Below are 11,880 nucleotides of genomic sequence, written 5' to 3'. Positions count from 1 at the left end.
TTTGTCCTGGATGGTGTCGAGCTTCTCGAGTGTTGGAGCTGCGCTCACCCAGGCAAGTGGAGAGTGTTCCATCGCACTCCTGACTGATCCTCCACCATTTGCCAATGAGTGAGAATCATGTCTTACCTTCCGCTCCAGCCTCAGGTCCCCACCCCCAGGAGCAAACCCAAGTTATCTGGGGTTAGTAAGGGGAAAGGAGGTGGGAGTTTGAAACAACGGCCATTCAAGTCACGCCTATGAAAAGCAGACGAGTGATATTTGGAAAGGGGGTGAGAGGCTTTGTGAATCCAGTTGTTTCAGCTCTCAATCCATGTTAGTCTGTGTTCAACATACTCCAGCCTGTGTTAGTCTGTGTTTAACATACTCCAGCCTGTGTTAGCCTGTGTCTAACACACATTGCCTGTGTTAGTCTGTGTTTAATACACTCCAGTCTGTGTTAGGCTGTGTCTAACACACTCCAGCATGTGCTAGCTTGTGTCTAACACACTCCAGCCTGTATCGGCCTATGTCTAACACATTCCACCCTGTGTCAGCCTGTGTTTAACACACTCCAGACTGTATTAAACAAACTCCAGCCTGTGTTCAACAAACTCCAGCCTGTGTCAGCCTGTGTCTAACACACTCTGCCTGTGTTAGCCTGTGTCTAACACACTCCAGCCTGTGTTAGCCTGTGTCTCACACACTCTGCCTGTGTTAGTCTTTGTTCAACACACTCTAGCCTGTGTTAACCTGTGTCTAACACACTCCAGCATGTGTTAGTTTATGTTTAACACACTCCAGCCTGTGTTTAACACACTCAAGCTTGCATTTAACACACTCCAGCCTATGTCAGCCTGTGTTCAACACAGTCCAGCCCGTGTCAGCCTGTGTTTAACACACTCCAGCCTGTGTTTAACACACTCCAGCATCTGGCAGCCTGTGTCTTACACACTCCAGCCTGTATCTAACACACTCCAGCATGTGTTAGTTTATGTTTAACACACTCCAGCCTGTGTTTAACACACTCAAGCTTGCATTTAACACACTCCAGCCTGTGTCAGCCTGTGTTCAACACAGTCCAGCCTGTGTCAGCCTGTGTTTAACACACTCCAGCCTGTGTTTAACACACTCCAGCATCTGGCAGCCTGTGTCTAACACACTCCAGCCTGTATCTAACACACTCCAACCTTTGTCTAACACACTCCAGCCTGTGTCTAACACACTCCAGCTGGTGTCTAACACACTCCAGTCTGTGTTTAACACACTCCAACCTGTGTCAGCCTGTATTTAACACACTCCAGCCTATGGCCCCTGCACTCTCCATTATTTATGATTTCATCCCCAGAATGTTTAATGAATGTTTCTAGGAATATGAATATGAGTGAGGTGTAAAGCTGGCTGCTGTCTCGGAAATGTCACAATTCCCGTATTGAGGTCGACCCGACTGAATCCCTGCCCTGTCCTCTCCTCAAACACACAGCAAGATATCTCAAACTTCCTCCTGAAGCTAAATCAATCTGAAAACTTTTGTAACTTTGCAAATTTGCAATCAGAAGGAGGGTCCTTTGACCTCTGGCCCTAGCTCGAAGAGGGAGCCGCACAGAGAATTAACTTTGGTTAGCAATCGAACATCTACAATCCAGATTCATTCTGAATTGTTTCATTAAAAAGTAACATTTCCGTGTGGGCCACTCCAGTGTTACTCTGTCAGCATCTTTGATTGTTGATTTAGTTCGATCTTTGAAATGAAATGATTGCCGATTGCCTTGTGTGTGCCTTGGTGCTGGGGTCCTGTTGGGGGAGCACAAAACTGAGGACACAACCTGCTTCAGGAAGAGGAGACGGGGAGGCCTTTCAGCCCTCCCACTCAGCTCCGTCGTTACGTTCAAGGCTCGTTTCCGGCCTTGGTTTGATGCCTCGCCTGAAAGGCAGCCCCTCTGGCCGTGTGGGGCTTCCTCGGTGCTACCGAGGTGCCGTTAGCCTGGAACCTTGTGTTCAAGTCACTGGAGCGGGAGTAGGCCCCACAACGACCTGACTCAGAGACTTGACCTGTAAGAGATACCCAATGAGCCGCAGTTGGCGCTCGATGGTATCCCAGTCTCGGCTCCTGTAAAACACACATTGTGGGGGGGGGGGGGGACGACAATTTTACATTTGTTCAATGACACAATCGAATGAGATTCTCCGGGAGGCCTCCGGATGGAGAGTAACTCGCCCCCACTCAGGTTCGACGGATTCTAAGGTGGCTGATCATTGATTCACTGCCATGCAGAAGGAGGCCATTCGGCCCATTGAGTCTGCACCGGCCCTTGGTGAGGGCATCCCACTTAAGCATTAGAGGCGCTGGTGCCTTCATCGGGAGGAAGCAGATATGGAAAGCGGCCCTCGTTTGCCAGGATCTCGCCCTTGACCTTAATTGTCGGGCTTGGGAGCGGTGTGCCGTGGGAGCTGGTGGGGAGAGAACTTCTTAGGCGTTTCGGAGAAGGAGTCTCCGTACAGCTTGTGGTACAATGGGAATCCCAAGAAACCGGAGGCGGGATTCTCCGGTCTCCGGACCGCGTGTTTCCCGGCGGCGCGCCGTTCGCTGGCAGCGGGAGTAAGAGAATCCCAAGGGCCGGAGAACTCCCAACCCAGATTTATAACAGGAACCTGCAGGTTTCCAAACCACCAGCAGAGGGCAGCAGAGGCTCGGCCTCCTCGGAAGGACCTTCAGATCTGCTCTGGCTGCCGTCAGCCGCAGATCAGAGCGCGCGGGAGGGAAACCCTGAGGCGGGTCAGTGACCTGTGCCGGAGGAGGCTAAAACCAGCCGAGGCCACTCTCATAATATACACCAGTATATCATGGTGCAGACACACACTGATGGACACACAGCAAGACCAATCAACACACACAACACCGCAGCCAATCACCATAGACCATAGAACATTACAGCGCAGTACAGGCCCTTCGGCCCTCGATGTTGCGCCGACCTGTGAAACCACTCTAAAGCCCATCTACACTATTCCCTTATCGTCCATATGTCTGTCCAATGACCATTTGAATGCCCTTAGTGTTGGCGAGTCCACTACTGTTGCAGGCAGGGCATTCCACGCCCTTACTACTCTCTGAGTAAAGAACCTACCTCTGACATCTGTCCTATATCTATCTCCCCTCAATTTAAAGCTATGTCCCCTTGTGCTAGACATCACCATCCGAGGAAAAAGGCTCTCACTGTCCACCCTATCCAATCCTCTGATCATCTTGTATGCCTCAATTAAGTCACCTCTTAACCTTCTTGCCTCTAACGAAAACAGCCTCAAGTCCCTCAGCCTTTCCTCATAAGATCTTCCCTCCATACCAGGCAACATTCTGGTAAATCTCCTCTGCACCCTTTCCAATGCTTCCACATCCTTCCTATAATGCGGCGACCAGAATTGCACGCAATACTCCAAATGCGGCCGCACCAGAGTTTTGTACAGCTGCAACATGACCTCATGGCTCCGAAACTCAATCCCTCTACCAATAAAAGCTAACACACCGTACGCCTTCTTAACAACCCTCTCAACCTGGGTGGCAACTTTCAGGGATCTATGTACATGGACACCGAGATCTCTCTGCTCATCCACACTACCAAGAATCTTACCATTAGCCCAGTACTCAGTCTTCCTGTTATTCCTTCCAAAATGAATCACCTCACACTTTTCTGCATTAAACTCCATTTGCCACCTCTCAGCCCAGCGCTGCAGCTTATCTATGTCCCTCTGTACCTTGCAACATCCTTCCGCACTGTCCACAACTCCACCAACTTTAGTGTCATCTGCAAATTTACTCACCCATCCTTCTACGCCCTCCTCCAGTTCATTTATAAAAATGACAGTTAGAGCACACTCACTATAAAGACAGAGGGCATCAGAGTTCCCGCTCATTCGGGATGCAGCCTCTCAGAAGGACAGAGCTTACAGCTTACAGCACAGATCTTCACCATGTGCTGAGTGCATAGACTGGTTAGGACAGGCATAGGTCTATTTTAAGTGTTGGTGGCCTGTATGTGTTCCACGGATCCAGAGCACCCAACACAACATGGTACCAGCGCGGTAACCAGCTGGGCTTTCTGGAGAGGGTGTGTCTTGAGTTTGGACGAGGGGCTTGACCCTGGTGGGAACCCGCCCGTACCAAACCCCCCTGCCGACCGTTCCTCAGGGTTGCCAACTCTGGCCGGGCACATTCCTGGAGGACTCATCGCGCGACCTCCAGTCTCCAGCTGCCCATTTTGCACCCTCCAAAGATTTTCTCAGCAGCAGAATAGAAATAGGCACTTCTTTTCAACTCCCCGAGTCACTCACAGCTGGGCACAGGGCCGGTGCAGACCCGATGGGCCGAATGGCCTCCTTCAACCTCCAAGAGACTCCTGGGATGGATAGATTTTTATTAAGCAAAGATATTAAGGGATATGGGCCCAAAGGCAGGTCTATGGAGTTAGGTCACAGATCAGCCATGATCTCATTAAATGGCGGGACAGGCTCGAGGGGCTGAATGGCCTGCTCCTGTTCCTATGGGGCAATCCAGGAGGTGTTGGCAAAGCCCGATGGTCATGGTCAGGCCGTCAGACCTGAGCACAAAGCTTCCACACCCAGTCCAGTACCGGGGGAGGGCCACACTGCCGGGGGTGGGGGGGGGGGTGGGTCTCACTTCCCGATCAGACTGGGAGAACCAATGCCACACCTGCCTAAACCGGACCAACCACTCTTCAGTAAATAAAAGGCACCAATGCCAGAGGCGTACAGATTGTCGGGATCTTCCTGTGCACAAAATGGCCACCACGTTTGCCTCCGGACATAGCTCATTGGACTGAAATGCTTCGAGATGTGATACCCCCTCCACCTGCTCCATTAGCTGCCACTTTGATGGTGCTGTTTTTGACGAGAGGCTTGTGGTGATATGTATCACTGTAAATACACAAGGGGTTAATGTAAATACCCTGCGACTGAATAAACACTAGAGGGAGCACCAGAGACATCATGACACACAGACATTCACCCAATAGGTCAGTCAGATAGGACACGACCGATGGGCAGTCAAGACACAGCCAGAGGTGACACTACCACAAGGGGGCTACCCATATAAAAGGACAGGGCACACATTCTCTTTCTTTTTCCATAGGCGACACTTAGAGAGACAGGGGCAGATCAGGGAAGCATCACACCCACCGCATGGATTAGAGCAGACTGGTTAGTTAGATTGAGTTACTATAGTAAGATTAGCAGGAGAGTCGAACTCAAGTAGGAGAATTGTTAACTGTTCAATAAATGTGTTAAACCTATCTCCAAGTCTGAACCTTCCTTTGTCAGAGTGCACATCAAGGAAGCAGCTTCTGCTACATGAAGAAGCAGAACACAACAAGGCTCATCGGGGACAGCAAGGTTCCAACATTCAGGCACAGTGCCAGGTTACAGGCGCAGGGAGGTGCGGCAATTCAGACCAGCCCCAGACATAATCACATCACAGCCTTGGTCAACCCAGCGGACAAGGTTGGATCCCAGATACTCAATCCCTCCCTATCTCTGTAACCTCCTCCATCCCCAACACACTCCCTATCTCTGTAACCTCCTCAGTCCCACAGCCCTCCCTATCTCTGTAACCTCCACCAGCCCCTACAACCCTCCCTATCTCTGTAACCTCCACCAGCCCCTACAACCCACCCTATCTCTGTAACCTCCTCCAGCCCCTACAGCCCTCCCTATCTCTGTAACCTCCTCCAGCCCCTACAGCCCTCCCTATCTCTGTAACATCATCCAGCCCCTACAACCCTCCCTATCTCTGTAACCTCCACCAGCCCCTACAACCCTCCCTATCTCTGTAACCTCCTCCAGCCCCTACAGCCCTCCCTATCTCTGTAACCTCCTCCAGCCCCTACAGCCCTCCCTATCTCTGTAACATCATCCAGCCCCTACAACCCTCCCTATCTCTGTAACCTCCTTCAGTCCCTACAACCCTCCCTATCTCTTTAATCTCCTCCAGCCCCACAACCCTCCCTATCTCTGTAACCTCCTCGAGCCCCACAGCCCTCCCTATCTCTGTAATCTCCTCCAGCCCCACAGCCCTCCCTATCTCTGTAACCTCCTCCAGCCCCTACAATCCTCCCTATCTCTGCAGCCTCCTCCAGCCCCTACAATCCTCCCTATCTCTGTAACCTCCTCCAGCCCCTACAATCCTCCCTATCTCTGTAACCTCCTCCAGCCCCTACAATCCTCCCTATCTCTGTAACCTCCTCCAGTCACGACAATCCTCCCTATATCTGTAACCTCCTCCAGTCCCTACAACCCTCCCTATCTCTGTAACCTCCTCCAGCCCCTACAATCCTCCCTATCTCTGTAACCTCCTCCAGCCCCTACAATCCTCCCTATCTCTGTAACCTCCTCCAGTCACGACAATCCTCCCTATATGTGTAACCTCATCCAGCCCCTACAGCCCTCCCTATCTCTGTAACCTCCTCCAGCCCCACAATGCTCCCAATCTCTGTAACCTCCTCAGCCCCACAGCCCTCCCTATCTCTGTAACCTCCTCCAGCCCCGCAATGCTCCCTATCTCTGTAACCTCCTCAGCCCCACAGCCCTCCCTATCTCTGTAACCTCCTCCAGCCCCACAATGCTCCCTATCTCTGTAACCTCCTCAGCCCCACAGCCCTCCCTATCTTTGTAACCTCCTCCAGCCCCGCAGCCCTCCCTATCTCTGTAATCTCCTCAGCCCCACAGCCCTCCCTATCTTTGTAACCTCCTCCAGGCCCGACACCCCTCCCTATCTCTGCAGCCTCCTCCAGCCCCTACAATCCTCCCTATCTCTGTAACCTCCTCCAGCCCCTACAATCCTCCCTATCTCTGCAGCCTCCTCCAGCCACTACAATCCTCCCTATCTCTGTAACCTCCTCCAGCCACTACTATCCTCCCTATCTCTGTAACCTCCTCCAGCCCCACAGCCCTCCCTATCTCTGTAACCTCCTCCAGCCACTACAATCCTCCCTATCTCTGTAACCTCCTCCAGCCCCACAGCCCTCCCTATCTCTGTAACCTCCTCCAGCCCCTACAATCCTCCCTATCTCTGTAACCTCCTGCAGCCCTTACAATCCTCCCTATATCTGCAACCTCCTCCAGCCCCAACAACCCTCCCTATCTCTGTAACCTCCTCCAGCCCCAGAATGCTCCCTATCTCTGTAACCTCCTCAGCCCCACAGCCCTCCCTATCTCTGTAACCTCCTCAGCCCCACAGCCCTCCCTATCTCTGTAACCTCCTCCAGCCCCACAATGCTCCCTATCTCTGTAACCTCCTCAGCCCCACAGCCCTCCCTATCTCTGTAACCTCCTCCAGCCCCACAATGCTCCCTATCTCTATAACCTCCTCAGCCCCACAGCCCTCCCTATCTTTGTAACCTCCTCCAGCCCCGCAGCCCTCCCTATCTCTGTAATCTCCTCAGCCCCACAGCCCTCCCTATCTCTGTAACCTCCTCCAGCCCCGCAGCCCTCCCTATCTGTGTAACCTCCTCCAGCCTCAACAACCCTCCCTATCTGTGTAACCTCCTCCATCCCCAACACGCTCCCTATCTCTGTAACCTCCTCCAGCCCCACAGCCCTCCCTATCTCTGTAACCTCCTCCAGCCCCACTGCCCTCCCTATCTCTGTAACCTCCTCCAGCCCCGCAGCCCTCCCTATCTGTGTAACCTCCTCCAGCCTCAACAACCCTCCCTATCTCTGTAACCTCCTCCAGCCCCTACAGCCCTCCCTATCTCTGTAACCTCCAGCCCCCTACATCCCCTCCCTATCTCTGTAACCTCTTCCAGCCCCGCAGCCCTCCCTATCTGTGTAACCTCCTCCATCCCCAACACGCTCCCTATCTCTGTAACCTCCTCAGTCCCACAGCCCTCCCTATCTCTGTAACCTCCTCCAGCCCCTACAATGTTCCCTACCTCTGTAACCTCCTCCAGCCCCGCAGCCCTCCCTATCTCTGTAACCTCCTCCAGCCCCTACAACGTTCCCTACCTCTGTAACCTCCTCCAGCCCCGCAGCCCTCCCTATCTCTGTAACCTCCTCCAGACCCACAGATCTCCATCATTTCTGCACCCTGCTCTGTCGCACTACTTATTTATTTTTATTCATTTACAGGATGCGGCCGTCGCTGGTCAGGCCGAGCATTTATTGTCCATCCCTAGTTGCCCTTCAGAAGATGGTGGTGAACCGCCTTCTTGAACCGCTGCAGTCCCTGAGGTGTAGGTACACCCACTGTGCTGTTAGGGAGGGAGTTCCAGGATGTTGCCATAGCGACAGTGAAGGAACGACGATATATTTCCAAGTCAGGGTGGTGAGTGACTTGGAGGGGAACCTCCAGGTGGTGGGGTTCCCAGGTATCTGCTGCCCTTGTCCTTCTATATGGTAGCGGTCATGGGTTTGGAAGGTGCTGTCTAAGGAACCTTGGTGAGTTATTGCAGTGCATCTTGCAGATGGTACACACGGTTGTTAGTGTTTGACGGTCGTGGATGATTTAAACGTTTGTGGAAGGGGGAGCAATCAAGCGGGGCTGCTTTGTCCTGGATGGTGTTGAGCTTCTTGAGTGTTGTTGGAGCTGCGCTCATCCAGGCAAGTGGAGAGTATTCCATCACACTCCTGACTTGTGCCGCGTAGATGGGGGACAGGCTTCGGGGGTCAGGAGGTAAGTTACTCGCTGTAGGATTCCTAGCCTTAGACCTGCCCTGGTAGCCACAGTATTAATGTGGCTGGGTCCAGTTGAGTTTCTGATCAATGGTAACCCCCAGGATATTGATAATGGCGGATTCAGTGATGGTAATGCCATTGAATGTCAAGGGGTGATGGTTAGATCCTCTCTTGTTGGAGATAGTCATTGCCTGGCACTTGTGTGGCGTGAATGTAACTTGCCACCTGTCAGCCCAGGTCTGGATATTGTCCAGTTCTTGCTGCATTTGGACAGGGACTGCTTCAGTATCTGCGGAGTCGTGAATGGTGCTGAACATTGTGCAGTCACCCGCAAACATCCCCACTTCTGACCCTATGATGGAAGGGAGGTCATTGATGGAGCAGCTGAAGCTGGTTGGGGCTGAGGACACGACCCTGAGGAACTCCTGCAGTGATGTCCTGGGACTGAGATGACTGAACTCCAACCACCACAACCATCTTCCTTTGTGCCGGGTATGACTCCAACCAGCGGAGAGTTTCCCCCCTGATTCCCATTGACTCCAGTTTAGCTCGGACTCCTTGATGCCACACTCTGTCAAATGCCGCCTTGATGTCAAGGGCAGTCACTCTCACCTCACCTCTGGCATTCAGCTCTTTTGTCCATGTTTGAACCAAGGCTGTAATGAGGTCAGGAGCTGAGTGACCCTGGCGGAACCCAAACTGAGCGTCCGTGAGCAGGTTATTGCTGAGTAAGTGCCGCTTGATAACACTGTTGATGACTCCTTCCATCACTTTGCTGATAGGGCGGTAATTGGCTGTGCTGGATTTGTCCTGTTTCTTGTGTACAGGACACACCTGGGCAAAATTCTCCACATTTACGGGTAGATGCCAGTGTTGTAGCTGTATGTCATGCCATTATAATGATATAATAAAACTTAGGGCTTATTCACTGTACAAGACTAAGGCACCAATCGCTCTTAGGGATCGGGTGAGGCACGATCAATTGAACGAAGACTAGAGTTGGATACAACTGTGGCTTTATTGCTCTAAGATGTGTGGCCTCCCACAGCAGCTGGCGAAATGGCTGCTGAATGGAGGACGCGCATATTTATACTCCGCCTACTGGGTGGAGCCAACAGGCAGGGACTACCGGCGTACCTGTAGTACAGGTGCTACCTTACATCACCTAATACAGGTGCAATAGTGGTTTACCACATTCACCCCCTGTTAAAATTGAGTCCAGTGGGGGTCGTGGAGAACTATATACAACAATGAATTTATATTTACAGTATTTGATAAAAAAAAACATGTCTTTTGAAGTCCGGTGCCAGTTAGAGATTTAACCGGTCTGGTGCCTTGATGTTCCGTTGGAGCGACATGGCGGTGGCGGCGATGTCGATGCTGGCCCGATGTTCGGTGACTCCGGGAGCGTGCCGAAATCCTCTTCATCCTCGGGCGTGGGTAGGGGAAGGATGGATGGCGCTGGGCCGGAGAGGTGTGTGTGTGTGGAACCCGCTGGTGCCAAGTCCCTGAGGGAAACAGTATCTTGGCGGCCGTCGGGGTACGCCACGTAGGCATACTGGGGGTTGGCATGGAGCAAGTGCACCCTTTCCACCAACGGGTTCACCTTGTGGAGTCGGACGTGCCGACGGAGCAGGACTGGTCCTGGAGCTGCGAGCCAAGTCGGGAGCCACACCCCGGATGTGGACTTCCTAGGGAAGGTAAAAAGACGTTCATGGGGTGTGTTGTTGGTAGTGGTGCACAGCAGTGACCGAATGGAGCATAGTGCATCAGGGAGGACCTCCTGCCAGCGAGAGGCAGGGAGGTTCCTGGACCGTAGGGCCATTTGGATGGACCTCCATACCGTCCCGTTCTCCCTCTCTACCTGCCCTTTTCCCCGGGGGTCATAGCTGGTCGTCCTGCTGGAGGCGATACCCCTGCTGAGCAGGAACTGATGCAGCTCATCAGTCATGAATGAGGATCCCCTGTCACTGTGGATGTAGGCGGGGAAACCGAACAGAGCGAAGATGGTGTTTAAGGCTTTGATGACGGTGGCAGACGTCATGTCGGGGCATGGGATGGCGAAAGGGAATCTGGAGTACTCATCGACCACACTGAGAATGTACGTGTTTCGGTCGGTGGAGGGGAGGAGCCTTTTGAAATCCACGCTGAGACGTTCAAAGGGGTGGGAGGCCTTCACCAGGCGCATACGGTCCGGCCGGTAGAAGTGCGGCTTGCACTCCGCACAGACCTGGCAGTCCCTGGTGACTGTCCTTACTTCCTCGAAGGAGTAGGGCAGGTTGCGGCCTTGGTGAAATGGTACCACGTCCTGAATCAGCAGAAACACGTTGGAGCTCAACCTTGAGTACGCCCTTAGTCACCCGGGTGACTTGTGCGCTGGCACATGTACCTCGGGAGAGGGCGTCTGGGGGCTTGTTGAGTTTACCGGGGCGATACAAAATCTCGTAATTATAGGTGGAGATCTCGATTCTCCACCGCAAGATTTTATCATTTTTGATCTTGTCCCGCTGTGTGTTATTGAACATGAAGGCTACCGACCGTTGGTCAGTGAGGAGAGTGAACCTCCTGCCGGCCAGGTAATGCCTCCAATGCCGCACAGCTTCAACGGTAGCCTGGGCCTCTTTTTCGATGGATGAGTGCCGAATTTCTGAGGCATGAAGGGTGCGGGAAAAGAATGCCACGGGCCTGATTGAGGGTGGCGGCTAGGGCGACGTCCGATTCGTCGCTCTCTACTTGAAAGGGCAGTGTCTCGTCTACTGTGTGCATCCCGGCCTTGGCGATATCGCCTCTGATACGGGCAAAGGCCTGCTGTGCCTCGGCCGCCAGGGGAAAGTGTGTGGACTGTATGAGTGGGCGGGCCTTGTCCGCATAGTTTGGGACCCACTGAGCGTAATACGAGAAGAACCCCAGGCAGCGTTTGAGGGCCTTGGGGCAGTGGGGGACGGGAAGCTCCATGAGGGGGCGCATGCGGTCGGGATCGGGCCCCAGAACTCCGTTCTGGACCACATAGCCGAGTATGGTTAAGCGGGTCATGCTAAACACACACTTCTCCTGGTTGTAGGTGAGGTTGAGGAGAGTGGCAGTGCGGAGGAATTTATCGAGGTTGGCATCTGGTCATGGCCGCAGACGGTGACGTTGTCTAGGTATGGGGAGGTGGCCCGCAAACCGTACCGGTCAACCATTCGGTCCATCTCCCTTTGGAAGACCGAGACCCCGTTAGTG

The sequence above is a fragment of the Scyliorhinus torazame genome, chromosome 29 (genome assembly GCF_047496885.1).
Source record: "Scyliorhinus torazame isolate Kashiwa2021f chromosome 29, sScyTor2.1, whole genome shotgun sequence".
In the NCBI taxonomy this organism is placed as follows: Eukaryota; Metazoa; Chordata; class Chondrichthyes; order Carcharhiniformes; family Scyliorhinidae; genus Scyliorhinus; species Scyliorhinus torazame.
This window is presented reverse-complemented; position numbering follows the sequence as displayed.